This window comes from Vespula vulgaris, chromosome 16 (assembly GCF_905475345.1).
Source record: "Vespula vulgaris chromosome 16, iyVesVulg1.1, whole genome shotgun sequence".
Classification (NCBI taxonomy): Eukaryota; Metazoa; Arthropoda; class Insecta; order Hymenoptera; family Vespidae; genus Vespula; species Vespula vulgaris.
The window spans coordinates 2,100,001-2,114,667 of NC_066601.1; the positions used below are offsets into that span (position 1 = coordinate 2,100,001).

The following is a 14,667-nucleotide window of genomic DNA, read 5'->3' on the forward strand; positions in this document are numbered from 1 at the left end:
TTTTTTATTTCTTTAAAATGTTTTTTAAATAAAACATTTTAGAGAATCGAATCCTTCCAAATCAATCTCTCGAAAAGATTTGTCAAGTATCTTCAAACTATGATTTGTTCGATTCAATCGAATGGACGAACGTTCATCCTTCGATAAAATTTTTATTATATCCAATAAAGCACGTATGTGTGTATGTAAGTACCACTTATGTAGATAATAAAAGGATCGCTTGAAATTATTACTTTTTCTTCGATCTCTTTCCTTCTTTTTCGTTACTTTATTTTGTTTTTTCTTTTTCTATTTCATTTTTCTATTTTCTTTTTTTTTTTTTTTTATTTATTTGATATCTAACGTGTTTTGTCTTCGTTAATAAAGATAAACTGTTGTACCTGCTTGCATCAGCAAACGCCGGCTTACAAGATCAGATCTCTTTCTCTCTCTCTCTTTTTTATTTTTCTTTTTTATTTTTTGTCTCTCGTCTCGTTGTTTACTCCGTTTATTTATTTTTTTTAATTCCTTCTCTTTTCTTTCTATTTTTCTTTTTTATCTTCAAAATCTAGTACGATCTTCGACGTACATTGTCGCTAGAATAAATATCTTTTTTCTCTTTTTTCCTCTTTTATTTTTTTTTTATTTTCCTTGTTCATTAGCACGTAATAAACGCACTGAGTGCAGACCAATAAATAGAGACTTACTCGAAAATTTCAAAAGAAAAATTATCGTCAATGGAACGTAACATACTAATCTCACTAATCTCAATTGTTTTCTTTTCTATATATATATATGTATACACAATATATACATATACAAAATATGTATATCTATATATACATATATATATTTCTTCTTTATCTAATTTTCTCTCTCTCTCTCTCTTTCTCCCTCTACCACTCTATTTTTTATTTGACCGTATTCCTCTAGAAAAAGGGGGGACCAATCTCGTTGATCCAAACGACGAGGGTACCATCGACGATCGAGAAATGAAAAATGAAAGATCGTAATTGCGAACGAAGTATTGCCGAAGATTTCATTCTCGCTTGTTTAGCTTTCTTTTTCTCCCTTTTTCGTTTTCTCCCTCTCCCTCACTCTCTCCTTTCTTCCTCTTTTCTTTTCTTTTCTTTTCTTTTTTCTCTCGTTTCATTCAAATTCGAATTACTCAGGAACACTTTGCGAATCAATTTTTAACACATGATAGTAACATAGTTGCTCCCCGTTCAATTCGAGTTGCCGAAAGGTGCTAGAAATAGTTTCAACTCGTGCAATCCGTGAAATCACAGCGCGGAGCGAACTGTCTCCGTTGCTGTAGTTGCTGCTGCTGATGTTGCTGCTGCTACTGCTGCTGCTGCTGCTACACTGTACACATATGTATAAAAAAAGAAAAAAGAGAAGCAGAAGAAGAAGAAGAAGAAGAAGAAGAAGAAGAAAAAAGAAGAAGGAGGCGTCCCAATTGTTTTTGGAACGACGACGCACACCTTTAATATACGATGCGTGTATGCGTATATGTACACTTGTATGTATACACACGATACCTCTATATATGTATGCAGCACCATACTGAGCTACATACTTACTTACATAGCTGCCGTTAGCATTCGCGAACCATTGCCATTTGGTGTTGCTTTCATTCACTCTTTCTTTCATTCTCTCTCTTTCTCCCTCTCTTTCTCTCCCACCCTCTCGTTCGTCTGTTCGTTCGTTCGTTCGTTCGTTCGTTCGTTCTTTCACTAACCCTCTTTCTGTGTTTCCCTTTTCCCCCGGCGAGCACCGCCGAGCGAGACAACACTGGCCAACTTTTCTTCGCGTTCGGTTCGATATCTCGATTCGCGAGCTTTTGTTGCATCAATGTCGAAAAGCAACTACTACTTGGCGTTGTCTCGCGAACCGGTGCTCGCGGTGATCGTTTTCCTCTATTTTTTCTCATTTTTTTCTTTTTTTCCTGTCTCTCTCTCTCTCTCTCTCCTCTCTTTCATCCCTTTTTCTATCTTTCTTTTCTCCCCCTTTTTCTTTTCTTTTCTTTTCCCTTTTTTTCGTTTAACCTTTCTCTTTTCCATTTATTTATTTATTTATTTATTATTGTTTCTTTTTTGTTTTCACCTGAAAAGAAGAAATGGTTAGTGCGTGCAAGCTCGTCGATGATCGCAAAAGAAGGGCTTTCGAAAAAAAAGGACGGGGGGACGATTCGAGGGGGTAAGTCGACGGAGTGGCAGACGATGGCAGACGGCAGCTACGCGCGGCAACGGCTGCGGCTGCGGCTGCGGCTGCGGCTACGGCTGCGGAGCGAAAAAAGAATCGCGTTTGTCCGTCTTCTCGTTTTAACGTCGTCGACGATCTAACGTCTTGCAATAATACACGGAGATGAAAAGTACGAAATGTACAACTTCAGAAGGATGAAGAAAATGAATGAAAAGAAGAAAAGAAAAAAAAGACAACGTAGAGATAAGATAACGTAGAATGGCCGTAGAAAAATTTGCTGTGCCGCTTTCGCCCTTCGTATTTTATTTCCTTTTATTTTTCCTTTTTTTTCTTTTTATTCTTATTCCCTTTCTATTTTTTATTTCGTCTTTTGGTTTTGTTTTGTTTTGTTTTTTTTTTTACGTACGAAGACGAAAGTGTATACGTGTTTTTTCTGTCCTCTCTCTTTCACTCTCTTTCTCTCTCTCCCTCTTCCCCTATCTCTCTCTCTCTCTCTCTCTTTCACTCTTTCTTTCTTTATTTTGCTAAAAAGAAAAAAAACAATAGTACCAATTGGCGAATCCATGCTCCAGGCTATCGTCTCGTCGACTTCAAATATTTCAATATATATAGCGATTTCACTGAGAGACGATAAAAGAACGAATTAAGGATTTCATCTCTTATTTGTCGTTATATCTATACGATAATTTCTTTATTACGTAGAATAATCTGATATAATCAGATTGTTTTCAAACTAACAAATTGGCGTGTTAATTTCATTAATTGTATTCTTTATTTCTTTCTTCTTTAAAGATTCGGTAATCATTCATGAAAAAAAAAGATAAAAAAGGAAAACACGCACCTTCAATACTATATATATATATTATATATGTACTTACATTATATTATAGATATATATGTGCATGTGTATCAATAATATTTAATAATAAATTTCATTAACACGAAATTAATATCGACCTATCGGAATGACTCGTTTCAATCGTTCATATAAAAATGTTTAACTTAAATTGATACAAATTACGGTATTTCTTGCATCGTCTTTCGAATTAAACGACGACAAAAAATTTTTTCATTTTTTGAACAATCAAAAATGTATATTTCGAACAACAAAAATATATTTAGAAGAACAAAAAAATGAAGCTATGATTTCGATTACTTCAACGCGAGTTAGACACCATAGTATTAGAGTGATCGACTCGGATCGAAGAAATAGAAAATTTTCTATAAGATTTATCAATTCTTCGTTTTGTCACGTTTGAAATAAAAGTTGAGAATAAGTGTTAAGGCACGTGATAATAAAGAGAAAGAGAAGGAAAGTAAAATAATGTCAAGACTTATTCAAGTTGAAGTGATGTTTTTGAGAGAACAATCTGAGGACAATTGACGAATGCGAAAGTAATATCGAGTTTAATTATTTTCGAGAGTTTTTCAAATTACGTTGTTCTCTCTCTTTCTCTTTCTCTCTTTGCATCCGAAAGTTATACTCAATTAATCCGACATATATTACGATACGATCAATTGTACAAAATCTCTTGTTTTTCTTCAATTTTTCAAGATATATACGAGATCTACGTCTTAATACAAATCTTGTCGTCTCGAAGACGTTTTCGAAATATATTCAAAATATATTTCTAAAATATCCTTCAATGATATTAAACTTAAAAGTTAGTCTGAACATTTGTAAAACATTGAAATCTTCAGGAACGTTAATGAATCCTTTTTCCATAGATTTTTATATGTCCCAAGAGACCCATTATCGCGACTACGTAGACCAGACCAATGTCGCTCGATCTGGTCTAATTTGATCGTTGATATATCCGTAAATCGAAAGAATCGAGAATCTCTCTCTCTCTTTCTCGAAGGGAAAAAACACACACATACACACAGAGAGAAAGACACATAGAACGGAGAAAAAAAATCGGTAATAACGAGAGGTATGATCAATCCAGAAAGAAACCATAACGTGTCTGCAACGTTGAAGAAGAATTTCGTACGCTACCCGTTATTATTGAATTCGGATCGGTCGCGTGGTGTCTGTGTACACATATGGCGGAGAGAGAGAAAGGATAGAGACATAGTGATAAAGGGTAGAAAGAGAAAGAGAGAGAGAGAGAGAGAGATCATGGACGCGCACGGATGCGGGCGCGGGCGCGGGTGAACGCGAACGCGCGAGAAAGAGATAGAAAGAGAAAGAGAGAGTCGATTACCTTTGACGAAACCACCTGTTCGTTCGTTTTTCCTCTTTTTTCCTTAGCCGACGACCGAATTCGTTTCATGGCTCGTATCCGCCGAACACGTTATAAAGCTCTGAAGTGGACGTCTCTAGTGAAAGAGAGAAAGAGAGAGAAAGAGAGAGAGGAAGAGACAGGTTGGTGGTGGAGAAATGGGTGCCGAGAGAGAGAGAGAGAGAGAGAGAGAGAGAGGAAGAGAGATAGGATATGGCCGATCGGTAGAGAGTAGAGGGAGGAGAGGGAAATTTTAAAAGTAATTTTGACGTCGGAAAGAGTGGCGCAGCCGAAAGGCTTCCGACGGACCGTTACGTGCCTTTGATCGCGAATTAAAAGCTTGAAGTCGACAGTTTAGCGATGCCACCACCTCTGTCGCGCCATACTCCGAGAGCCTCTTTCCACTTACTGTCTCTATCTCTATCTATCTATCTCTATCTCTCTATCTCTCTCTACTCTTCGACTCTCTTTGCGACCACCGCCACGAGGCCGTCTATGCGTCCGTCTATATCTCCATCTATCTATCCATCCATCCGTCGATCTATCTATCTATCTATCTATCTATCTATCTATCTATCTATCTATCTATCTTTCTATCTACCTATCTATCCATCTCTCTATCTATCTCTGTTCGTACCTTTGCCATGTTCTTTCTCTTCGTTTCTTTCCATTCCTCTTTTCGTTCTCTTTCTCTCTTTCTCTCTCTCTCTCTTTATCTCTTTCTTTTTCTCTCTCTTTCTATCTCTCTCTCCCTCTCTCTGTCCTCAGTCGAAAAGACACAGAGATATCTCACACGGCATGTACGTGGTTCGTTAACCTGTCTGCAACATTTATTGGCGCTGCCAATGTAAAAGGAGGGCTTACCAATAACATATTACTATTCCAATCTCGAACGAAGAGATAGAGAAAGAGAGATAGAGAAAGAGAGAGAGAGAAAGGTAGAAAGATATAGACACAGAGGAAGAAGAAGAGACTAGGAATGAAAATTGTTTGGGCACTAGTCGGAATTTCGCGTCAGATCGGACAGAAACAGACCTACCTTTTTCTCTCATACATTCTCTCTTTCTCTCTCTCTCTCTCTTTATCTTATTCTACACGATATTTTTTATGGGAGACATAGTCGAGAACGTCCTTTGAATTCCCGCTTGGTGCCACGAAAAGGTCGCCCGGCGAGACACCAGGCGGATCGACCTATCGATCTCTTTCTAATGACGTTACGAGTTATTTATTCTGTCCAGAGATAGATAGATAGAGAGATAGACAAAGCGCGAAAGAGCGAGCAAGAGAGAGATAGAGAGAAAGAGAGAAAGATGAAAACAAAGAGAAAGAAAGGAAAAAAGAAAGGAGAGTAGATCGGAAAAAGAATTTTCCTTTTAGTTCCTTTTTTACCCAATGTTTTTTCGATGACTACACATTACCGGGGTAAAGCATCGAAGCAGCATCGAAATCTCTGTAGAAAACCGAATGATCGCGAGAAAAATAGAGAAGAAAGTATTGACGACGAAAAGAGAGAGATGCGAGAGAGAGAGAGAGAGAGAGAGAGAGAGAAGAGTAAGAGGGAGGTGGGTGAGTGGGTGGGTCAGGTGATGGGGCCAGAAATAGGAGGGGTTGGGTATAGGGGATGGAGAGAAGGCAGGAAAAATTAAAACGAATCGTAATAGCTCGTAAGAGCCAAGCTCGGAAAAGTCGAAAAGAAATACAGCTGGCATACGGGTATACAGTCGTTTGCTCTCTTTCTCTCTTTCTCTCTCTCTCTCTCTCTCTCTCTCTCTCTCTTTCTCGTGGTATTATCCAGTGGCGGGGATTGGGACGGGAAGGGGGCTTGGAAGGGGAGGGAGAGAGAGGAAAACTCTCCGGGCTTTGGCTGGAAAAGGTCGAACCGTATGCGAAAAACGACGGTCGGGGTCCCGCGTACGGCACACGAATAATACTTTCCTACGAGGCCGAGGCTTATAATAAATGTTTCGAGTGGGTGGCTATGCGAGGAGAGAGAGAGAGAGAGAGAGAGAGAGGAAAAGCGAGTTGGATAGAGGTAAGAGAAGGTAGGGTGTATAAGTGGGAGGGAACGTTTAGGCAGGAATACGTTCGATTTTGTCCAAATATGACGGTTCGATTTACAAGTATCGTACGTATACGTATATAGGTATCTATGATACATATAATGCGTATGTGTATATATATGTGTGTCTATATATGTGTATATATATATATACGTATGTGTGCGTACGTGTGTAGAGAAAAAGAGATAGTTTTGACCGGTTACCGTAGCAGAGGATCGAACGGGTTGAGGGAGGGTGGAAAGGTGGAACGAGCGAAAGGATGAGGAAGAAGAGGTAGGAGGATCGGGTGGATGAGGTGGAGTATGAGGAGGAGGAGGAAGAGGAGGAAGAGGAAGAGGAGGTGGATGGAGAACGTTGGGATTCGAAGGCCGGGCTTTTCGGTCGAGAGTTTCGGCTCGAATATTGGAAAACGCCGAGTTGGAGTACAAGGTAGTCGGAGGCTCCCGATATGCATATAAACACAATGCCTTCCCATTCCTAGTCCTCTCTCTCTCTCTCTCTCTCTCTCTCTCTCTCTCTCCCTCTCTCTGTCTCTCATTCTCTCCCTCTCTCTCTCTCCCTCTCTCTCTATCTATCTTGTACGCGTGGACCCATACGTAGAGAGACACGTATAGCAGTATGCGCGAATATCTATACACAGATCCATGTATACACAAAGAGCTAGTCAGGATATCCAGCAACGTGTATATTTTATATCCGAGCGATGGAGAACGACGAAGGGATGTAGGAAGTATGGAAGAGAGAGAGAGAGAGAGAGGAGAGCTGAGGGTGGCGAGAGAGAGAAGGGGAGGTGGGAGAGACAGAGAGAGAGAGAGTGAGTACGTAGAAGAGAGGGCGACCGATTATGAGGTAAAAAGGGATGGAAGAGAAGCGTCGGGATAGCGATGCTACCACCTACGAACTTTCTCCTCTTCCTCTTCCTCTTCCTCCTCCTTCTCCATCTATTCCTCCTCCTCCTCCATCTCCACCTCCACGTCGACGGACATCGACGGAGGTTAATCCAAAACTCGAACGCGTACGTGCGTCCGACGGGAGTCCTCGCGATTATGACGATTTATTCCCACCCTCGTCTCATCTCTTTTCTTTCCTTCTTTCTTGCTTTCTTTCTTTCTTTTTCTCTATCTTTTTTTTTGCACTTTTTTTCCCACGTGTTTTTCTTTTTCTTTTTTCTTTCATTTATTTTTTATTTATTTTCTTCGTTTTGTTGTTCTCCATTTTTTTCTTTCTTCTTCTTCTTCTTCTTCTTTTCTTTTTGTTTGAATTTTTTCTTTTTTTCCCCCTCCTATTTTCCCTTTCTAATCCGGTATTATATCAACTACGGATGATATCGACGTTACGAAGAGAAAATTTTTAAATTTTCTCTTTGTCCCTTTTTTTATATCATCTTCTTCTATTTTTGTCAAAAAAAGGAAGAAAGAAAGAAAGGAAAAAAAAGAAAAATATATATTTAAGAAAGATACAAACGTTTACTCGATATATCTGGATATTTTTAGTCGTTCGATCATTCAAGAATGAAAAAAGCTTTATCAGTGTCAATTTTGAGTAATAACCGAGCTCTGTAATCTCATAATTAACTTTTAATCGAGATTTTGAAAGACAACAGGATGTGTAAATATCTTACGTTTAAGATTACACACATATATATCGTGTGTATGTGTGTGTGCACATAGTACATATATATCGCGATCGTCAAATTAAATAGCAACGATAGGATTGATGGCTATCTAATTAGGCAAATAAAAATACGGTCTTCGCAAAGCACGGTGACCTGAAAACTCAAACTACAACCTTTCTTCTCGGACGATTTTAAATTTATAAGAAATGGCACGTTTCTGATGTATTTTCTCTTCTTTTTTTTCATTTATTTTTTCTTTCTTTTTTTTTTATCTGTCTTTGTTATTCCCATGTAAACGAACTCATCAAACTTATAAGTACGAAACGAATCAAAGATCTCAAGCTTAGATAAAAATAATCATTGAAAAACACAAGCCAATTGTACATTTTCCGAATCATCGATACATGGAGTATCGATTAAACCTACTACGAATATCAACACTTTCATTGTTTATTTTCTAAACGATTATCATTAGATACAATGAGTATAGAGAATTGTTTATAGACTACAAACGATATCGTAAACTTTTAATATTCATTTATTGCAAGTGCATTTCTTAGACCCATCGTTGTGCACCTTTGAAGGAAAGAAAATATTATTGGCTCTAATCGTTCAATATTTTTTCTTCTATATATCATATACATATATTTTTTCATACGTAGAATTGACAAATAATTAAAATGATATTCATAATCGCGCAATAATTGATTTATATATACACATATTTTTTTTAATTATATCTTATAAACCGCGACACGATTTGCGGAAATGCATTTGCAGTAAATGAGCGTAAAAAATAAAAATATTTTATATAATTAGAAAAAATATATAAAAAAATATTATATATATATATATATATATATATATATATATATATACACATCATGTATATATACACGTGCGCACGCACACACACAAATATATCTCTCTATTTTATTTCTAATAAAAAAAAAAAAAACAAAAAACAAAAAAGGAGAAAAAAAGAAGAGAACAAAAAAAAAAGAAATTATTACTATATAAAATTTCGAGTGCAATTAATTTTATAAGATAGTAAAAGTATAAGCCGAATGGCCGGTAAACGATATATATCTAACACGGACGAAAGTTTTGCCCGTGATCACGCGATCTTTTGTGACGTCAGGACGTCGACGCGCTTCCTCGGAAAAGATCGAGCTGGTATAATGTGCCGAGGTAGGTTTTCTGTTTGCCACGTAGCGGATTTCGAAATCCCTCAATTTGATGAATGGCCGTGGGTGGTCGTCGCAATGCCGAGGCCGTCGCTCGAACGCGCGACGCTATGATTAATATGCGCCTAAAGCGCCGTCCTGGGGCGTCGCGACGTCGATTGCTCTCTCTCTCTCTCTCTCTCTCTCTCTGTCTTTCTCTCTCTCTCTCTCTCTCTCTCTCTCTCTGTCTCTCGTCTTCCTCTATCTATCTCTATCTTTATCTCTCTTTATCTCTTAATCGCGTCGTCTTCTTCATACCCGCTTACCCGCAAACTCTTTCGTTTTTTTAACGATTTCTGTTTCTGTGTGACCGTAAACATTTTCATCGGAGAAGAAAAAGAAGAAAAAGAAAATTGCGTTAGCCGTGAAACATCTTAAATCTTTTTAGGTAATTGACTACTAATATAGGTAATAATATGTATGTAGGTTGATTGTAAATTAAGGAAGAATTGAATATCATCTTCGTTAAAAGCGATAGAAAAGAATATATATATATATATATATATATATATATATATATATATATTAATAAATGTTCCTAAAGGATTTACTGAATAAAATGTTTTAAGAGTACGAGATAAAACGTCCGACTTTCGGTTAAATCGTAAGCTTATAATTTTTAGTTTTTCTTATGAGAACGACATGTATATTTTTTATGTACTTTAATTATCCTAATCAATTATGCTTAAGAAAAAAAAAATATATATATATACACATTGCTCTGGAAAAATTATACATATATTACGATAAACCTTTGCAACTACAGAACTATCATCCCTAAAAGATTTACATTCATTTCAATTATGAAAGATTAACACGATATTCTGATTTACGATTTCATTTCGTCTACGATAAAAGAAAAACATTTTGTAACATTGCAACAATTTCAAGAATTTTACTACTAGAATACTACGATAGATTTTTCGACGATCAATAAATACGAATCAAAATCAAAATCATTTCCAATGGCTCTTGGTGATATAATATTCCTTTTGATAGAAAGCAACTACTATATCGGTCGGTAGCATAACACGAAATATATCAGACTTCGAGTTATCGTCTCGTTCTCGTAAGGAAAGTGAAACGTCGATAAATTCCGATTTCCTAAAGGACCTTGGACTACTGTCCCGTTTAATGGCGACCTATCATCGTCGTCGTCGTCGTCTTCTTCGTTGGCGTCTTCGTCTTCCTTCCCTTTGACGAAAATCACGCGACTGTTTACGATATGCTATTACGTCAGAAACACTGGGTATCGTTATTCTCTCCGATAACGGCACTTAACAGTGTTGAGCAATAGAGAGAATCGTACGAAAGTAGATCGAATGAACGATGTTCGATCTATCGCAAAATTCGTATCAATGATATAAAGGAAATGCGGAAATTCGACGAAAAATTAATTCATCTTTTTTAATGTGATCTATCTCTACGATGGAACGATTCATTTCGATTCAACAATGTCTGTATTGTTCTAAGCAATATTAACGATAACATTAATAATAATAATAATAATAATAATTAATAATAATTATTATTAATGTTGTTTTTATTGTTGTTGTTGTTGTTGTTATGGTCACTATAATTAAAATGTTACTATACACATTTTGATAATAAGTATTATACGTACCATAAGAAAATTCTTCGAAAGAATAATTTATTCTCACTAACAATGTATCCTATATGCTGCCCGATCAATAATAATGAACGAGCAATATCAATAATAATAATAATAATAATAATAATAATAATAATAATAATAACAACAGCAACAACGATCGCTGCAATTCCAATGTTACTTAAAGATTTTTACATTACACGAAGTATCGTTTAATACAATAAAGAGATTCTACGAATGTACATTTCATTCTTTCTAACAATGTCGAAGTCGTTCGGTCAATAATAACGACAACAACAATCGTTATAATTTCATTATTACTTTGCACACATAATTTTCGTAATAAAATCTACCATGATTATACATATACATATATATATATACATATATATATATATCCTTCCAAATCACAATTTCAATTGCAATCATAGCAAATTATCGTTGTTTCGCAAAGATAGCAAAAATCTTAAATAAAATACAAAAATGAGAAGAAACGAGTCAAAGTAAAGAGAGAGAAAAAAAAAGAGAGAAACAGAAACAAAGAAATAAAAGAAATAAAAAACAAGATAAAAAAAATAAAAAGAAAGACAGAGAGAGAGAGAGAGAGAGAGAGAGAGAGAACAGCGTCGAGACTAAAATAGAATTACCGATCGTCACGAAAAGTGATCTCAAGTTGAGACCGTTCGATCGATCGATTTCCGGTGTCATCGGAGAAGAGTCAGTAACCCCTTCTCCCCGTTTCCCGATTACCACTCGCGCCACGTGTATCCTTCATATCGGGTATCGAGTTCGTTATGCAGATTCGATGGAAAGCGCGCACGTGAAAATTACACCACCATCGACAATGGTCGAAGCTCGTGACTTCGGATTCTTCCTTCTTATCCCTTCCCCACTAAGCCCCTCCCCTCTAGACCCTCGTTTCCGTAGTCCTTTCCATCGTCTATTCGTCGGTACCACGATGGGGTTTCCTCATTTTCGTTAGCTTCCGGTTTCGATTACCTTGGTCCTTTCGATCGTTATTAAATTACTGGTAACGTTATACAGGTACTTCGAGAGAATAAGAGAGAGAGAGAGAGAGAGAGAGAGAGAGAGAAAGGAAGAGTTTAGAGAAGTTAGAAAAAGGGAAAGAGTATGAGCGCTCGTAAAAGGGTAAGAGGGAAACGATGCTGCAAGGACTATGGGACAAGTCGTGGAAGCGACAAAAGGGGAGAATAATTGGGAAAACGTATGGACGTCGAAACGTGGAGGAAAGAGAGGGAAAGGTTTGGAGGGTTTGAGGGAAGGTGAGAAGATGGCGGAAGAGGGAGAAGGATAGAAGAGGATGGAGGGAGTACAACGATGACAACGAACGAACGAATGAACGAACGAATGGACGAACGAACGAACGAATGAACGAACGAACGAAAGTGGAACGTACTCGAGTTAATTCGATGGAGGACGATGCTCCACGCTTGGAAATAATTCCTCGAACGGGTTTGAGGGATTGAATTGTAGGGTATGAGTGAAAGAGTAAGAGAAAGAGGGAGAGAGAGAGAGAGAGAGAAAGAGAAAGGTCCAAAGTTCGTAAACGTGGGTGAATCGTCGAAGATCCTTCCAAGCGAAGTCCGCGTTCTCGACGAATCGAATAGGAGAAGAGCCGATTTATTCCCTTTCGAATATCTCTCGAACGATTCGTCGGTGACATTTCTGTAGCTATGCGAAAGACGGCCTTTACGTCGGTCCAAACGGCAAAAGTGCTGGCTAGTCCATCGAGTAGCCAGTATCCTTGCTATGCGACCGATTTCACGATGACTTAAGCTTACCAGAATAAACCGGTATGGTTGTAAACATATATATATATATATATATATATATATATATATATATATATATATGTACATACATGTATAGATATGCGTATACGTGTATGTAACATGTGTGTGTTTATATATGAATGAATGTATGTATGTATGTACGTACGTATGTACGTACGTATGTATGTTTGTATTCATGTATGTGTGGATGAACCGTTCTTGGGAAAATCTCGTATCGAGAACCGAATTCGGCGATCCATGAATTCCTTCTGTGTTGTACAGCTCGAGATTACGGGGAAAGCTCGGAGATTAAGAGTATCGAAGATACGTCGCCTCGCTTAGCAGCGAGTCTCTACAGAGTACGATTGCAAACTCGAGGGTAATCCGTCTCGATATGTAATTTATATTGCGAATAAGACGAAGACGAGACGAGTGGATGAGTAAAGGGATGTTGGAATAAAGGGACAGGTCGTTAATCTATATTCGAAAGGTCAATTCAAAGTCAAATATTTTTACCTAGGTTCATAGGTGTATAACTTTTGTTCAGAAGTGGATAAAAAGAAAAAATTTTGAAAGATGGAATAGAAAATAAATAAATAAATAAATAAACGAATAATAATAATATTATTGATAATTATAATATATTGATATATTATAATATATTGATAATTAATATCAATTTTGTTATAATAATAAAATCATTTTATGATTAAATCAAATAAATCATTTTTTAATTAATCTGGAATAATCAAGAATGATTAGGCATATGAGTAATGATATCAAGGATAATAATTTTTACATAAGAATAAGAAGATAAATAAACGAATGACGAATTTGAATAGGTAGAAACAAATTTATATATATATATATATATATATATATATATATATATTTATATATATATCGATCTGTAATTTATATTGGAAATAAGAAAAGGAAAAGCGATTTGACATACTTTTTCTGGAGTCCCTACTTTCAGGGATTTCAACGCGTCAGAATTTCTAGGGGCCACTCACCTGTTTTGTCTGTCTGTGTCTATCTCTGATATATATGTATATGCGTGTGTGTATGTGTGTGTGTACACATACTATATGTATTACAAACATATATAATATCAATATTAAAAATAAGCGACGGTATAGTATGTGATATGAAAGGAATGGTGTATGTGTATATATATATATATATATATATATATATATATATATATATATATAAACTATGACATAGCTCACGCGGGTCGGAGGTCGTCCTGACTAACATATATACATATAATATATATACATTTACATTAAGAGAGAGAGAGAGAGAGATTCAAATTGCTATGTATTGATATACATATACATATATATATATGCGTACATATGTGTATACAGGTATGCATATATGTATGTGAACGTGTAATACCCAAGTGAACCTATACACCACGTAAACAAAGTGGTGCAGAGAGCGAGAGCGAGAGTAATAGAGAGAGAGAGAGATAGAAAGAGAGAGAGAGTGAGAGAGAGAGAGAGAGGTAATTACACGATGCTGTCGCGTGGCACATATGTCGACTATGTGGCCACATCCGCGTGTCTCATACACACATACATATTCTCTTACACATACATGTTCACATGCCTATTCACGAGTATACATCGGGTGCATCCAGGAGGACAAAGCGAGTAACGTAGTTGACGGTCTCTCCTCTCTACGGCCGTTACGATTCACCTTGTGGGTATGCCATTTTCGTCTGGTCTACATAATATATGTATATATATATATATATATATATATATATATATGTATGTATTTATATATGTATGTATATATGTATGTACGTAGGTAGGAGTATGCACTATCGCTGCGTGAAAGTACCTACATAAAATCTACGAAAAGTGATGCGACGTGAGTTGAAACGTAACCAAACACACAAATACACACATCGTATATCATCCTAATACGAAAAGTTT

At 36.6% G+C, this 14,667-nt stretch overlaps 1 protein-coding gene across 4 annotated transcripts in view; it reads right to left on the reverse strand.

Moving 5' to 3' along the window:
- Positions 1-14,667, reverse strand: part of LOC127069655 (one cut domain family member 2-like) — a 117,093-nt gene that overhangs the window by 42,138 nt on the left and 60,288 nt on the right. The gene's annotated exons all lie outside the window — the stretch shown is intronic.